Source organism: Gekko japonicus, unplaced genomic scaffold, assembly GCF_001447785.1.
Source record: "Gekko japonicus isolate JY-2015 unplaced genomic scaffold, Gekko_japonicus_V1.1 scaffold53, whole genome shotgun sequence".
Lineage (NCBI taxonomy): Eukaryota > Metazoa > Chordata > Lepidosauria > Squamata > Gekkonidae > Gekko > Gekko japonicus.
In genome coordinates this window covers 1,811,368-1,826,354 of record NW_015162474.1, presented here as the reverse complement: position 1 = coordinate 1,826,354, position 14,987 = coordinate 1,811,368, and the positions used below count along the sequence as shown (strand labels likewise).

General features: G+C 43.3%; 1 protein-coding gene across 1 annotated transcript in view; it reads left to right on the top strand.

Moving 5' to 3' along the window:
- Window positions 1-8,655: 8,655 nt before the first annotated feature.
- Window positions 8,656-14,987, top strand: part of RAP1B (RAP1B, member of RAS oncogene family) — an 81,823-nt gene continuing 75,491 nt past the window's right edge. The window contains exon 1 of the mRNA XM_015405718.1: window positions 8,656-8,672. The gene's annotated coding sequence lies outside the window, so the exon portion shown is untranslated. The remainder of the gene's footprint in view (window positions 8,673-14,987) is intronic.

The window sequence follows — 14,987 nt, the reverse complement described above, 5'->3', positions numbered from 1 at the left end:
GTATGTTTTTATGTTCTTATGACAAGTTAGGAATTGGAGAGAGGGCCAGATATTCTATCAGCTGCTGAGGTGCTTGTCTAAATACCATTCTTTCTATCTGACTGGACATTTTTACTGTGCTTATATTACTGTGCTTATATTATTACGCTCTAATCTCTTTATTTATCACCATTTAGACGCCACAGGAAACATGAGCTCTTTACATTTACCAATCTAAGCTTTGCAAAGTTACAGGATATATTTCCTGAGCTCTGAAAATTGCTTGCACAGTGCAGCTACATTGGCACAATTGCAGAATCCTGAGTAGCTATGCACTGAAACAGCATCCTGAGGTTCAGATGCATTACTACAGCAACATGGCATACCAAAGCCACTCAAACACCCAGGAGAGCACACTGCCTGGTGTATACTCTGCTGTCCATTTCCTAGCACAGATTGTCCACCAATGCAATTGAGGCAATCTCTGTCCCCAAACTGGGTTAGACACCAAACTGAAATGGATCCGCATAGTCAATATCATACCAAAATCTCTGGAGCTGTGCCATTTCCCAAGCACCATGCCAAAGTATTGTATACTGGACACTGACCACAGGTTAGAGAGATTATGTGATTTTTTTTCACGAGTGGACTCACAACTGAAGGAGATGTTGGTTCCCACCTTGGTCCATCTTGAGTCTCAACAAGAAAGGGAAACAAGAAATGAACTAAAGAAAAAATAAATAAGGCATTTATGACCTCTCCCACCTCACTAGTCAGCCTCTCCATGGCTTATCTAATAGCTGGAAAGGCAGCAGGCAAGCAGACAGAAAGTAGGCCTCACCTGTCCAAGCATCCTTTCCATGTATTCAGGCTATACAAACTGAAATTTATTTATTGTATTTAGTATATTTTTTCTTCACTTTCCCCTGAGGTGCTCAAGGAAGCATACATCATTCTCCTCTCTTCCATTTTTCCTCACAACAACCCTGTGAAGTAGGTTAGGCTGAGAGGGGGGGGGGAGAGAACTAGCCCAGGTCACCCAGTGAGTTTGATGATAGAGAGGGGACTTGAATCTGAGTCTCCCAGGCCCTGGTCCAACCTTTCATCTCTACACCATGCTGACTATCAAAAGGAAGAACAGTTCAAGACAGTTCAGATGCAAATGATTTTATTAGCAAAGTGCTTTGCAAACTAGTCACAACAGGCGTCCGAAGGTTCCTCTATCTCCTTCTACAGTCAAGATGCAATAGGCCCATAACCACTTGTAACTCCACTGGGTGGCACTGAACAGACATAAATGGTGTTGTAAAAGGTAAAGGTTCCCTTGCTCGAAAGCCAGTCGAATCCGACTCTAGGGTTGCGGTGCTCATCTCCGTTTCAAAGCCGAAGAGCCAGCGCTGTCCGAAGACGTTTCCATGGTCATGTGGCTGGCATGACTAAACACCAAGGCGCACGGAACGCTGTTACCTTCCCCCTGAAGTGGTGCCTATTTATCTACTTGCAATTTCTTGCTTTCAAACTGCTAGGTTGGCAGGAGCTGGAACTAGAGACGGGAGCTCACTCCATCATGCGGCACACTCGGGGCTCGAACTGCTGAACTACCGACCTTCCACAGCCTGCAGTTCAGCGTCTTAACCACTTGAGCCACCGCAGCTCCTATCAAATGGTATTGTAATAGCATCCTTTTTCTGCTGCTGTCACAGTTAAATGAGCTCTAGTCATATTCATCCGGATTGGCAATGAATTTTTTACTATCCATCAAGTCACCATCCTTTTGCCGTTTCATCACTCCCAGTATAGGGTTGCCAACCTCCAGGTGGTAGCTGGACAGCTCCTGGGATTACAACTGCTCTTCAGGCAACAGAGATCAGTTCACCTGGAGAAAAAATGGCCACTTTGGAAGGTGGACTCTATACCATTATGCCCCATTGACTCTATACCATTATGCCCCATTGACTCTATACCATTATGCCCTCCCCAAATCCTGCCCTCCTCAGGTTTTTCCCCTAAAATCTCCCCATATTTCCCAACCCAGAGCTGGCAACCCTAAGAAAGAGCATCTAGGAGCAATCATGCCTGCCACTCAGAGGTCAAACAACAAAGCCACATAAGTAGGAAAATGCCCAAGAGCTATTCCAAACCCATCTGGATTCATCAGTTTCTGAGAGCAAACCTCATTTAACATGAGCCCCTATGACTGGCAAACAGAAAGAAGCTGAAGTAGATACTTTCCCCAGGCTTTGGTCAACTCACTGCACTTGTGACCACCTCCTTCCCCCACTATCAGTCCACATTCATGGCCCATTTCCTTCTCCAGCAACTGGCCTCAGGCCCCCTGGGCTGAAGAACATACTCTGAATTAGGGAACAGCTACCTGTGACTCCAGGCTGATTCCACACAGAGATTATTGCCTCCACTGGGTCTGGCTTGATTTTTTTCTGGGAACGTTCTAGATAGCTTTCTGTATTTGTGCATCTACAAATTAGAATTGTATTACTATAACTGGAACTAACATAACTAATATTATATTTGAAATTTTTAAGTATTAATATCCACCATCATTCCAAGTAATACTAGATATTAAATTATTCTTCAAATATAACTCAGTGCTATATGCTCTTCAATATTAATGTTCCCATAGCAACAGTAACTCCCTATTCCTCACTTTTTAGTTGTCATTTGCATCTGACTATATCATGTCCATTATAATGTCTTAACATTTAAATGGCTATACTATTAGTGTTTCAGGAAACACATTTTGAATATCCTATTAATATGCAAAGTTTTAAACTGAAATCAGCACTAAGAAAATAAATTGTTTAATCTTAGGACTCCTTTGAAAGAGTTCTCCTTTCCGCCTGATGCTGCTGGCTAGCTGGGCGCGCTCCCCAGCACAGGGGGCTCCCTCCCTCCCTCCTAACGCCACAGCTTTGGGGACTTCTGGGGCGGACACCACTTGCCTGCCAGCCCGCCTCCCAGCTTCCTCCCCCAGGAACTTTCCACACTGCCTCCATGCCGGTGGCTCCCTCCTTGAACGAATGTAGAATTTCAGCGAGGGAGTGCTCATGTGCTCAAAGGTGGAAGCTGGGGGGAAGAAACACCCTCATCATGAGCCAAGAACGGTCAGACGAGTCTAATCGTCTGGGTGCGCACTAGCAAATCTACGCACTTGGCCATCATGGTTGGTTTCGGCACGAAATAACCTGTGAGGGCCTTGATGATGTCCTCATATGGGGTCTCAGCCAACTTCTTTGGAGCAAGGAGGCCCTGGGCCAGGCGAATGATGGCCACTCCACATGTGCTGAGGAGTAGAGCTCATTTCTTGCCTGCATCGGTGACCTCCTGGTAGTCGAAGAAGTTGGTGAGCTGCTCCACCCATGCTTCCCAGAACTCAGGTTTTGTGGGGTCAAAGACTTCAAGGTGTCCCGAGGCAGCAGCCATGACTCTCAAGTGAAGCCGGGAGTGGTGCCCTGGGGAGTGTTGCACGTTGCAGTGCTGCTCGTGAGTGATGCGGGGTGCGGCAGCTTCTGACGGATTGGTGCTCAGTGCTGGACTGGAGGAAGAATCAGTTTTGCTCATCAGGATCCCATCCGCATTGCCAGTAAAAAGTACTGGGTCCAGACGTGTTGGTAAGTGAAACAGCTCATAGTTTATTTCAGCTCAGGAAAACAAGACAAGGAAAGCAGGACTGGAGGCCTGTTTATATTCCCATTGTGAACCACACCCAAACACACACTCACACCTGTGATAGGATTATTTACAATGCACTTGCATTCCATAGGTGACTCTAGGATCCTGACCGCCCGATTGGGTGAGTTCTAGGATCTGTGCTGGCTATTGTCTAAGAGAGCGAAGCTTAAGCCGTTCAATATAAAATCATATAAAATCATATCATATCAAATCATATCAAATCTAATTTAAAAATCTTTTGAAGCAGACATTTCCTTCAAGACTTTTTTCTGGCAGAACACACTGGAATAGTGTTTTGGAACCTCTTAGTGGAAACAAAATTCTCAAAAAATGTTTAAAAGTTCATGAGGGGCACCAGGGGAGCATGACGTCACTTGTGACATCACAAAAATATTAAAATAAAAAATTTTTAAAATAAGATTAATATGAGGGGATGCCCGGTAGTGGCTGTGGGCCAGCAGGGAAGGTGCAGGTTGCAAGTCCTGGGAAGAGCCTGGGGCTGGTTCAGGTGAGAGAGAGAAAATTAACTGCAGCCTACCTGATGGAGGCTTTTCTCCCTTGGCAGCAGTGTGCCCCAGCTGCTGCTCCACACACTGACTCCCAGGTAAGCATGGCTTAGATCGCAGTCCGAACGGGCCCAAACTAAACCTACTTGGCCACACCCTTTGGCCGGCTCCTCTCCTGCGCAGAGACTCATGTGGCCTTGGCAGGGTGATCCTTATGGACTCCTTGGCTGGCTCCCCCACTACGCCCCAGCACGGTGGGAGCAGAGCCTGGGCCACCCCTTGCTGGGTCTGCCTGGCAGAACAGCTCCACAAGGGGATCCAACCAGGCCACTACTACCACCATTTTTACATTTCAGCTTCCGGATTCCTACAGCCTCCGTGTTAGGCAGCAAAAGCAAGACATGAAAAAGAACTGAGGAAGCTGGTGATGTGTCTAAAGTTTGGAAATTGCTTTAAAGTTGAAGTAAGTTCATAGCGCATGAAAATTATATTGTTTCAAAGAATCCCATGTGTTTCTCCTTCATTTCCCTCTTGCGAGTTCTGGCACTGCATTTTCCAGAAAAAAAAACCCTGATTTCCTCAATTACCAAGGCACATTTGTGCCAAGCAGGCTGGGTCATCATTGGACGTACTTCTTTCTCTCTCTCTGCTTTGTCTCGCTACTGCTCCTCTTCCACCATTCATCTCTCCCACTGCCTCCTTGTTGTCTCCAGAAGCAGAGGTGGTGTCAGCATCACAGGTGGAAACCTCACTGCCAAGCCTGCTGTTCTGAATGCCTAAAATGGCGCGGTCAGTCCAGCTCTGAATTGACAAGAGAGCGACTGCAGGGACTCATTTGAATCTGGTGAACTGTGTGAAGGACCTTTGTAGACAAGAGGCCCTCAAGAGACAGACAGTGTGCTGCTAGAGGAAGGGAGCTTTGTACACCATGCCATCCCCCCCCCCCTCACATACCATGAATCCAGCCTGGGCCATGAGTGATAGGGCATGTGCTCCTAAGTGCCACACCGTGGCTATATGCCTGCCCAACAACACTTGCATTATTTATTTATTTATTCATTCATTCAATTTCTAGGCCGCCCTCCCCACAAACAGGCTCGGGGTGGCTAACATCAGGGCACGCATGCCAGTACATAAAAACAGGATAAAAACAAATAGTTACCAAATTTACAAAATAAAATGCTCCAAGATGGTCCAAGATAGCAGTCTTCCATTTAGTAGATGGTATCAGGAAGCTATTTAAACAGATCAGTGGTCTCCATGTGCCATAATGCTGCAGTTTGTTTGTCGCCAGGCCATTCCAATACCCCGCTGTTGCCAAACTCGGTGGTGGTGGTAGTGGTGGTGGCTCCTAATCGAAAGCCTGGTGGAAAAGCTCCGTCTTACAGGCCTTGCGGAACTGTACAAGGTCCCGCAGGGCCCTGATCTCTTCCGGGAGCTCATTCCACCAGGTAGGAGCCACCACTGAAAAGGCCTTGGCCCTAGTACCAGCAAGCCTGGCCTCCTTGGGGCCTGGGGTCACCAGCAGATGTTGCGTCCGTATGTGTAAAGTACACAAAGAACTTTGAGACTTACAGTTAATGGGCACTGTAGAATAACTAGGTTGTCCCTTGCTTCTAATTCTTTCACATGCCATAGCTATATTACTTTAGTAAGGTGATAATTTTAAAGAACATACGACTCTGAACAACTTTTGCTATCAATTTCACTATTTGAAGCTAAGTTTTTTTCATTTATTAAAAAAGACAATGACCCTAATGCTGAAGGCCCATGTAACACTGGAAAAAAAGTAATCACTGCCAACTGATACCATATTGCCTGTTTGACTCTGCAGGCACCACAAACTGTGTGTTTGGCTAAATTCAAGCCAAAAAAATCTGGAAAATATGTTATTGATATTTTCCAGACATTCTTTCAGCCAGATACAGATTTGGACATTTTTCGGCTATCCCAAATGGCTGGTCCCAAAAAGTATTCGGGATTTTTCAAGACTGCCAGAGAGTTGAAGTTAAAAGGCATGTAAAAGGATCACTTTAAAGTCTTCTGGGTGAACTCTCTGCTTGGAGAAGGTGTTTGAAGGGACAGTGAGCCCTTTAAATGTCTTCACGGAGTCATGGCTTGGAGAAGACATTTAAAGGGGCCATGATCCCTTTAAATGCCTTCCCCCCTCCATTGAAAACAATGGAGGATGGGGGCACCTTCTTTGAGGACCCATTGGACTAAGGGTACAAACTTTTTTAAACTTCGGGGGGGGGGGGGTTAGGCAAGGCACTAGCAGCTACTGTGCAAATTTGGTGCCTCTACCTCAAAAACAGCCCTTCCACAAGCCCCAGATACCTCCAGATGAATTATCCATTATACCCTATGGGGACCATAATGGAGTGGGGGGAAACTGGAAATCCCAAATATTTACTTAACCTAAATACCATACCAATATTGGGATTCAGGAATATTGGCAAATAACAAGTTTTGTTTTCCAGAAAACAAATTCAAACTCAGTGACAGAGCCCTAAAACAAAAATGTGTGTGATACATGGTTTTATGTAGAGTAGTACGTGCAATACCATGTTAGCTTCTGAAACAATGGTGGCCAAGAACATACAGTAATGAAGCAGGAAGAAGAACAGGATGTAGGGGTAGCACTAACATTTCAAAGCCTCAGTGCAAGACCCAGGTCCATCTGTTTCACCTCAGTTGTGGTGTTCCTAAAAGCTTCAAGCACAATCCTACTAACTTCTTCTACTAACTTCTTCTTCCTCATTCATAGCACAGTCATTATTGTAAAATAATCATCTTCTCATCTTACACTGCTGAGAATTTCCATTGGGAGCTTTAGTTTTACTGGTGTTTCAATGGAAGGGTAAAAGTGAAAGTTGAGATCCCCATTTACCCTATAAAATGGGTTTCATGGCACATAACCAGATTAATGTTGCTTTGGAATTTAGGGAGTGTTGCCATGGAAATATATCCCATTGTGCTGGGGAGTAATGAGGCTGGACAGCTAGGGGTTGTTTTTTTTGTTCCCTAATAATTTTCTATGTAGGCCCACATAAAAATCTGGATTCAGTTAATTCCTGAATTTAGGAGTATTAAATTCTGGCTCTAAATCTGAGACTTGAGCTTCTCACTTTACTGATAATTATTTCCTACCCTCAGCAGTAAGAGAAGTATTTCCCTCACCAGTAGCACAGTCCTATCTCTATTACAGGCTGTCACTTGCCATACTTTAGCAAACTTAAGCTTTGTGTTGATCACTTCTCAAGTCAAGCTGGGCATTTAATTAAATCAATCATGCATTTGAGCTATTTCAAATAAACGATGTGCATTAAACATGTTTCTACTGATTTTCATCACACTCTGTCAACTGCCATTCCAGAGTTTGCTTTTTTATCCTAGATTACTGCAAATATATATGTAGAGGGGAAGAGAGAGAGAAACTAGTACTGGAATGTTCATTTAGTTTCACAGAGCAGCAGTTATAAGCATTGGGGGAAACACACACACATAAAGATTTGAACTAGTGAAAATATTAAAGTTCTGTCCCTGTTGTGACAAACTTTATATTAAACCACTTATCACCAGGCGTTAGTTGTGAACATTTTCTCTGATGTGTAGACATTAATTATTCCTGTGAATTTTTCTTTAAGCAGCTATCATAAAATACATTTTAAACCCCGAAACTAGAGACAGACAATGGGTTTTAAGACCTGGAGGTTGGATGACAAGAGATATCATTGCCTATACTCATTATACATCAATTCCTTCAATGCCCAAAACTTTTTTAGCACAGGCAATAGCAGCGTGAATTTGTACACCTTAGGCAACAATGCTCTCTTCATCATGCAGAGAATAAACTATCATCTGTACACAGCCCAGATAATTAAAGCTGCAGCTTGAGGGCTGTTACAGGAACCCATTAATATTGAAATGCCTGGGTCAATAGAATGAGGGTTGGATTCAAGCAGCTTTTCAGCTGATGAAAAAGAAATTAAGGGTACACCAAAAATGCTGTGCTGGGGATCATGGGGCCTGCATGGACAAGGGTAATGTGGTATAGGAGTTGTGGAGGAAGAATTAGGTAGGATGGACTAGAAAAGCTTGCTGGATCCAGCCCTGAGGTAAGAATGAAGTGACAGAATGCTGATGATGTGTGAGGCTGAAGTTTCCTCGTGTTCATCTTCTCCATTCCTGCAGCTCTTTCAGTCCCTAGAACATTCATTCCTGGGATTGCTGGATCCTTGTGGAGGAACAGCTGAGCAGGTCAGTGGGTAGGAGTGAGGACAGAGAGGGGAATGAAATCAATCCCTTTCCTCAGAAGAAGCTGTGCTTGCAGAAGAGAAAGGAGGAGCAATTTCAGCCCTTGACCTTTCAGACTCCAGTACCCCCCAACCCACACAGCTATTCCTCTGCACATATTCCATGACCTTTCTAGGGGCAGGAAGGGGTTGCAGGAACAGAGAAGAATGCTGGGAAACTCTGTGTTCCATGCACTGAGTGGTAGGATACTACCCATATTTTATGTTTACGTTTTTGTCTAGGGTTTGTGTCTTTCTTTTTTTTGGGTCTGTTTTGTAACCACTTTCCTAACTATAGTTTTACATGTTCATGCTTTTGTCAGTTTTCAAAATGTCATTTAGTTAGGCATGATGGGAACTGTATCACTGAATTTAATTATGGACAGCTTTAGGTGTTTAAGCAATGCAAAGCAAACAAGAAGAACAGCCTCCTGCTTTCTGTTCATTCTCATCTCCATTTCGTAGAAAATAGAGATGTGCAATCTCTCAGTGTAGCAACAGCTTGTGCATCTTCTTACTGCAGCAGACACAAAAGTTATATTTCATGAAACCTGATGGGCAGGTAAGACTCTTTTGCCGCAGAAATGGCCAGAAATCTTGTTTCTTGGTCCAGTGTGATAGGCAGAGGAAGGCAGAGGTCCTAGCATCAAAACTGGGGTGGGGGGGGAACTGTCCAAAATGGAAGCTTGTTAGCAACAAAGTTTATGTCTGCAGGATCTCTTTCATCCAGGACTCCTTTATTCTGGGTGCCTGGAAGTTTTGATGAGGTGTTCCAGAGGACCGTAGTCAAGTTACAAGATGAAAGGAATGTTAAATGGAACAATGACATCACCCAGATTCCCAGTGTCAGAGGATTGCAGGGTCCTGGGTGTCAAAACTATGGTTGCCATGGAGGAGGCAGGAGAATGTGATTGGAGGAAGTTCTGGGTCTTCCCTGCTTGGTGGTATTAATGAAAAGGACTGTCTGGGAACTCTTGAAAAACGCATGATAAACTTGTCCTTTGATACCCAATTAAGGAGGCATGTTGTGACAGATGGGGGCTGGCTCAGGGTACCAGCATCTTCATCATTCTTTCTCAGTCTGCAGATTTATAAACAAATAGATTTTTATAAAGATACCATCAGTCCACAGTATACTTTCCTGGACAGGAAAATAGCCAAGCAGTAACTACCTTGAAATTCCCCGCACTCACGAAAGGAGAGAACAAAATGCTGTTTTGCAGACACTGATGCTACTGATTTGAATCAGTAACACCAGCTTATGCCACAAATTGAAAGAATGGTGTGATGATTCAAAGGACCGAGGGAAAGGGACAAATGGTTCTTGGTTTATTTGCCAAGAGGCAGATTGTTACACAGTGTGGTTTATGACCATTAGATAATAAAAATATTAATTCTGAGCTGCGATGTGCAAAACTGCAGATGCATTCAGTCGTTCAGAGATCCCATACAACTGCCTGCTGTAACCAAATGAATAGGTTGTTCAGGAATTTTCCTCAAGGTATTGATCTGTATGAAATGCTATCCCAGATTTTTTTAGTCTTATAAAAGAAAAGAACAGCATTGTCTCCATTCAGTCAGGCTGGCACATCAGCCTGTGCGAGAAATTCATCTACGTGATCTGAAAATGACAGCGCCGGCTGCTTTGTAGGATAAAGCTTACAGCAATGGTACTCTTGCCAGTTCCTTTTATTATATTCTGCTTACCCTGACAGTACTTAGTAACTTGATATCTCTTTAGAATGACATTTATACTTAAGAAACTCCTTAGCTTTCCTTTTTCTAGTACAAACACTGAGCTTAGTGAAATTCTGACTTTTGCAGAACCTCCCTTCCTGCCTGTCGTCTCTTTGAATATCTCTTTTGATAAAACAGAATTGATTTGAAATAGATTTCAAATTTAAATATATTATATATACATACACACACGTATATGTATACTACATGGAGAGAGCTGGCCCATAGAATCGCCAAGAGTTGGACATGACTGAATGGGTAACAACAACAATGGACAGTCTGATATAAGAAGCTTGATATAACTATAAGGACCTGATATAACTGAAAATTGTGACTACCTATGAACTGAATCTATTGAAACTGGGGTATTTTGGTTAAACTTATTATGAAGAAATTTACCATGATGCCTGATTATATACAGAGTTAATCAATAATTATTCATTAATTGTTGTATGTCAGTGATGAAAAGTCACTGTACTTAGAAATGTTAAGATATTTTCAAAATGCAAACAGGGCGGACGAAAGAACAGATGGTCAATATGGAGATCACATACCCAATGTTCAGGATTATCAAATGGCACTTTGGAAGAAATGAAGGGCACTTATGAAATAATTATGCTGAAAACTGAAGTAACTAGTAAGGTTTTTTTTTTTGCAAGGATAGATCATATTTTTAAAAAGAGGTAAAGGCTGAGGAATGTGTTCTCTCTCTCTCCCTCCCTCCTTCCCTCTTTCTGACCTCTAATTTTTATAGATTCTGGTTGGTAGTTGTGTTGGTCTGAAGCAGCAGAACAAAGTTTGAGTCCAGTACCACCTTTAAGACCAACAATGGTTAATTCTGGGTATAAACGTTTATGTGCACACACGTCTTCAGATACACTGAAACAGAAGTCACCAACCATTACATATAGATAGCAGGTAAGGAGGATGTTGCCAGGAAGGGCCAACTAGAGTCAAGATGCATAAGTAATTGAGCAGTAAATATAGCTAAGATTGGAAGAAGGAAATTGGTAAGACCTGTGAATAGCAGCAAATTAGCATACAGCATAATAAAGAAGTTTACAAATACAAGAATTGAATAACGTTAGCATGTGTAATGAGATAAGAAACCAATGTCTTTGTTAAGCCCTGGGGGTCCATTGTCCTAAGTATTGTAACTCAGCAGTCTCTCATTCTAGTTTGTTTCTGAAGTTCCTTCACAATAAAACAGCTGCTCTGAGATTCCGCATTGAATGTCCTGGAAAGTTGAAGTGTTCTACTATAGGTTTCTCAGTTTTGTGATTTTTGATGTCAGATTTGTGTCCATTTATCATTTGGCATAGGGTTTAAACTGTTTGCCCTATGTAGAGAACTGAAGGGCATTGTTGGCATTTAATGGCATATACAGTGTTAGAAGATGAGCAAGTGAATGAGCTTGAGATGGTGTAGTTGATGTTGTTAGGTCCAGTGACTGTGTTGTCTGGGTGTATGTGGCAGCAAAGTTGGCATCTGGGTTTATTGCAAGCTGTGGTACCAGTGTCCATGTTCAAATTAGATGTTGTATTATTGTGGGTGAGGAGTCGTTTGAGATTGGAAGGCTGTCTGTGGGCAAAAAAAGGTTTGCCCCCCAGCAGTGTTCCCTCTAAGCTGAGTTACTGTGAGCTAGCTCACAGTTTTTTAGTCTCCAGCTCACATATTTTTGTCTTAGCTCAGGAAGGATGTCTCCAGAGCAAACTGACTGATGCAGCAGCTAAATCGCTCGCTCACAACTTTAATGCCAACAGCTCACAAAGTAGAGTTTTTGCTCACAAGACTCCACAGTTTAGAGGGAACATTGCCCCCCCCCCGTACTAGTGAAAGAGAACTGTCATTATCCAGTAGAGGTCATAAGTCACTGATGATGTGTTGAACTGTTTTGACCTGAGAGCTCTATGTGACCACTAGTGGTGTACTGTTATTAAAATGGTGTCTTGGAGCTACTCAGAGCCTGGAGTGGCTCCTAGCATCCATTGCTGGACCCAGAGCAGCTTTATTTTATCTATTTATATTATTAATTAGATTTCTCCCCCGCCCTCCCGCCGAAGCGGCTCAGGGCGGCTTACAATTTTAAAACCAACATAAAATACACTCAATAAAATTACAGAAAAATACAATTTAAAACCAATTAAATCTGGTGGCGTGATATTATAAAGTGCAAGTGCAACACAACCGATGAAGTCATTCTTACTGGAATGCCCGGCAAAAAAGCTCCATTTTCACGGCACTGCGGAATTGCTGGAGGTTCCAGTGGCCACCACAGAATCATGGTAAGTACATTGATTGTGCCTGTGCCGACAACAATTTTAAACCCCCCAAGTGTATTTTTTAAAAGATTTCAGAGTTTTCTGCAAACCTGCGGGGGTGTCTCCAAGTTTGTAGGAAAATCGTTTCAAAGCCGAAGAGCCAGCGCTGTCCGAAGACGTTTCCGTGGTCATGTGGCCGGCATGACTAGACACCAAGGCGCACGGAACGCTGTTACCTTCCCACCGAAGTGGTACCTATTTATCTACTTGCAATTTCTTGCTTTCGAACTGCTAGGTTGGCAGGAGCTGGAACTAGAGACAGGAGCTCGCTCCATCATGCGGCAACCCGGGTCTCTTCCACAGCCTGCAGTTCAGCGTCTTAACCACTTGAGCCACTGCAGCTCCATCAGATATCTACATTATGTTTAAATATATTAGTTCAAAGGATGGAGTGAGAATCCAGGGGTTAAGACAGAGGGAGAAATAATTCATTTTCTACAGATTTCACCTTTCTGTTTACACCAAAGAAGGGATTTTAAATTCCTGTATGAGAAACTGAGAAATAAAGTTAATTATAAATAATATTTTCAATTTCTTGACCTACTGAAAAGTACTGAGACTGACGAGTGATTACAGCTCTCATACTTTTATTAGTGCAGAACAAGACAACTTTAACCAGCTCGCAGGCCAGCTTATATTCCCAGTGAAACCACCACCCAAAAAACACCCCCACACCACAGTAGGCTATTTACAGTGGCCGAGAGTTCCACAGGCTCTCGGCCGGGAGCCTAGCCCTCTGTTTGGTGCGGGCTAGGATCTGCATAGTCTATGGTTCTCATGAGCTAAGCTTGAAGGTTTCGCCTGACCGCGTGGAGCCCTATTATGCCACATGGTTGGGACTGGATACATTACACCTACATTATAAGCAAACATTACATACTGGAAGAAGACGGACTCACTGGTGCAGAATGCCACAGCTCAGCTACACAGAACATGCATATTACTCTGATTCTGTAGACACATCATTGGCTGCACATTTGTTACTGGGATCAATTTAAGGTATTGGCTATCACATTCAAAGCCCTTCATAGCTTTGGTCCTTCTTATCAGCAGGACTGCCTCTTCCCCTATATTTCGCCATGACAGTTTCACTCATATCAGCAGGTGCCAACCTGCAAGTGTGCAGAATCAACAACTCCCCATACATGTGCTTTCTCTAGTGTGGCTCCCACCTTATGAACAGCCTGCCCGACTTTCCTGGCTTTCCAAAAACTATGTAAAACTGAATTGTTCAAGAGGGCTTTTCTGCACAGGCTATATGTTGCACTGTACAAAATGGTTCACAGACTTACCTGGATAAATTATTAGGGACTGTGGTCTATATTGCTGTGTATAGCTTACTGTAAGTAGGATCTTATTAGGTAATTATCATACCGCTTAAAGTCTTCTGTTAATATGTGTGTTGTGCTTCACTTATTTCTGGTGGTTCCAGACTTCCACAATCCTTTTTTTTTGTTTGTTTCAAACTTTTATTTTTGGATATAACAACATATTCAACATTACATTTCAAATAACATATATCCATATCTCCACGATCCTAATGCATTGTACACTGCATTGGTCAGGCTGCATCTGGAGTATTGTGTGCAGTTCTGGAGGCCTCACTTTGAAAAGGATGTGGACAGAATGTAGCGGGTGCAGCCGAGAGCAATGAGAATGATCATGGGCCTGGAGACCAAGCCCTATGAGGAAAGGCTGAGGGGAATGTTTAGTCTGGAGAAGAGGAGGTTGAGGGGGGACATGATTGCTCTCTTTAAGTATTTGAAGGGCTGTCACTTAGAGTGGCAGCAGAGGATAGGATTCGCAATAATGGGTTTAAATTAAGGGTGGGAAGGTACTGACTGGATATTAGGAAAAACCTTTTTACAGTAAGAGTTGTGGAACAGTGGAATCAGCTGTCTAGGGAGGTGGTGAGCTCCCTCTCACTGGCCGTCTTTAAGCAGCGGCTGGACAAACACTTGTCATAAGAACATAAGAGACGCCAATGTTGGATCAGGCCAAAGGCCCATCCACTCTGTGTCACACAGTGGCCAGAAATACCAGGTGCCATCAGTTCTTGTATTGTTTTGTTCACCACCCTGAACAACTTCGTATCATCCGCAAATTTAGCCACTTCACTGCTTACTCCCAACTCCAAATCATTAATGAACAAGTTAAAAAGCAGTGGACCAAGTACTGATCCCTGCAGTATGCCGCCATGGAATCGATGGAGAAAAGGGTGATGGAGGCGATTCAAGCTATGGGTGAGCAGATTGAGAAAAGACTGGGGGTGCAAGAAAAACATATGGAGAAGCAACTGGAAGAGCAAATGGCAAAGCAAACTCAGACTCATCTGAAACAAATTGAAGAAGCCCAGGAGAAAAATGTAGCAGCATTAAAAGAATTGGTTACAACAGAAATTACTTCAATCAAGCAAGAATTAGACGGAGTCAGAAAAGAAATACAGGCTAGTGCAACCA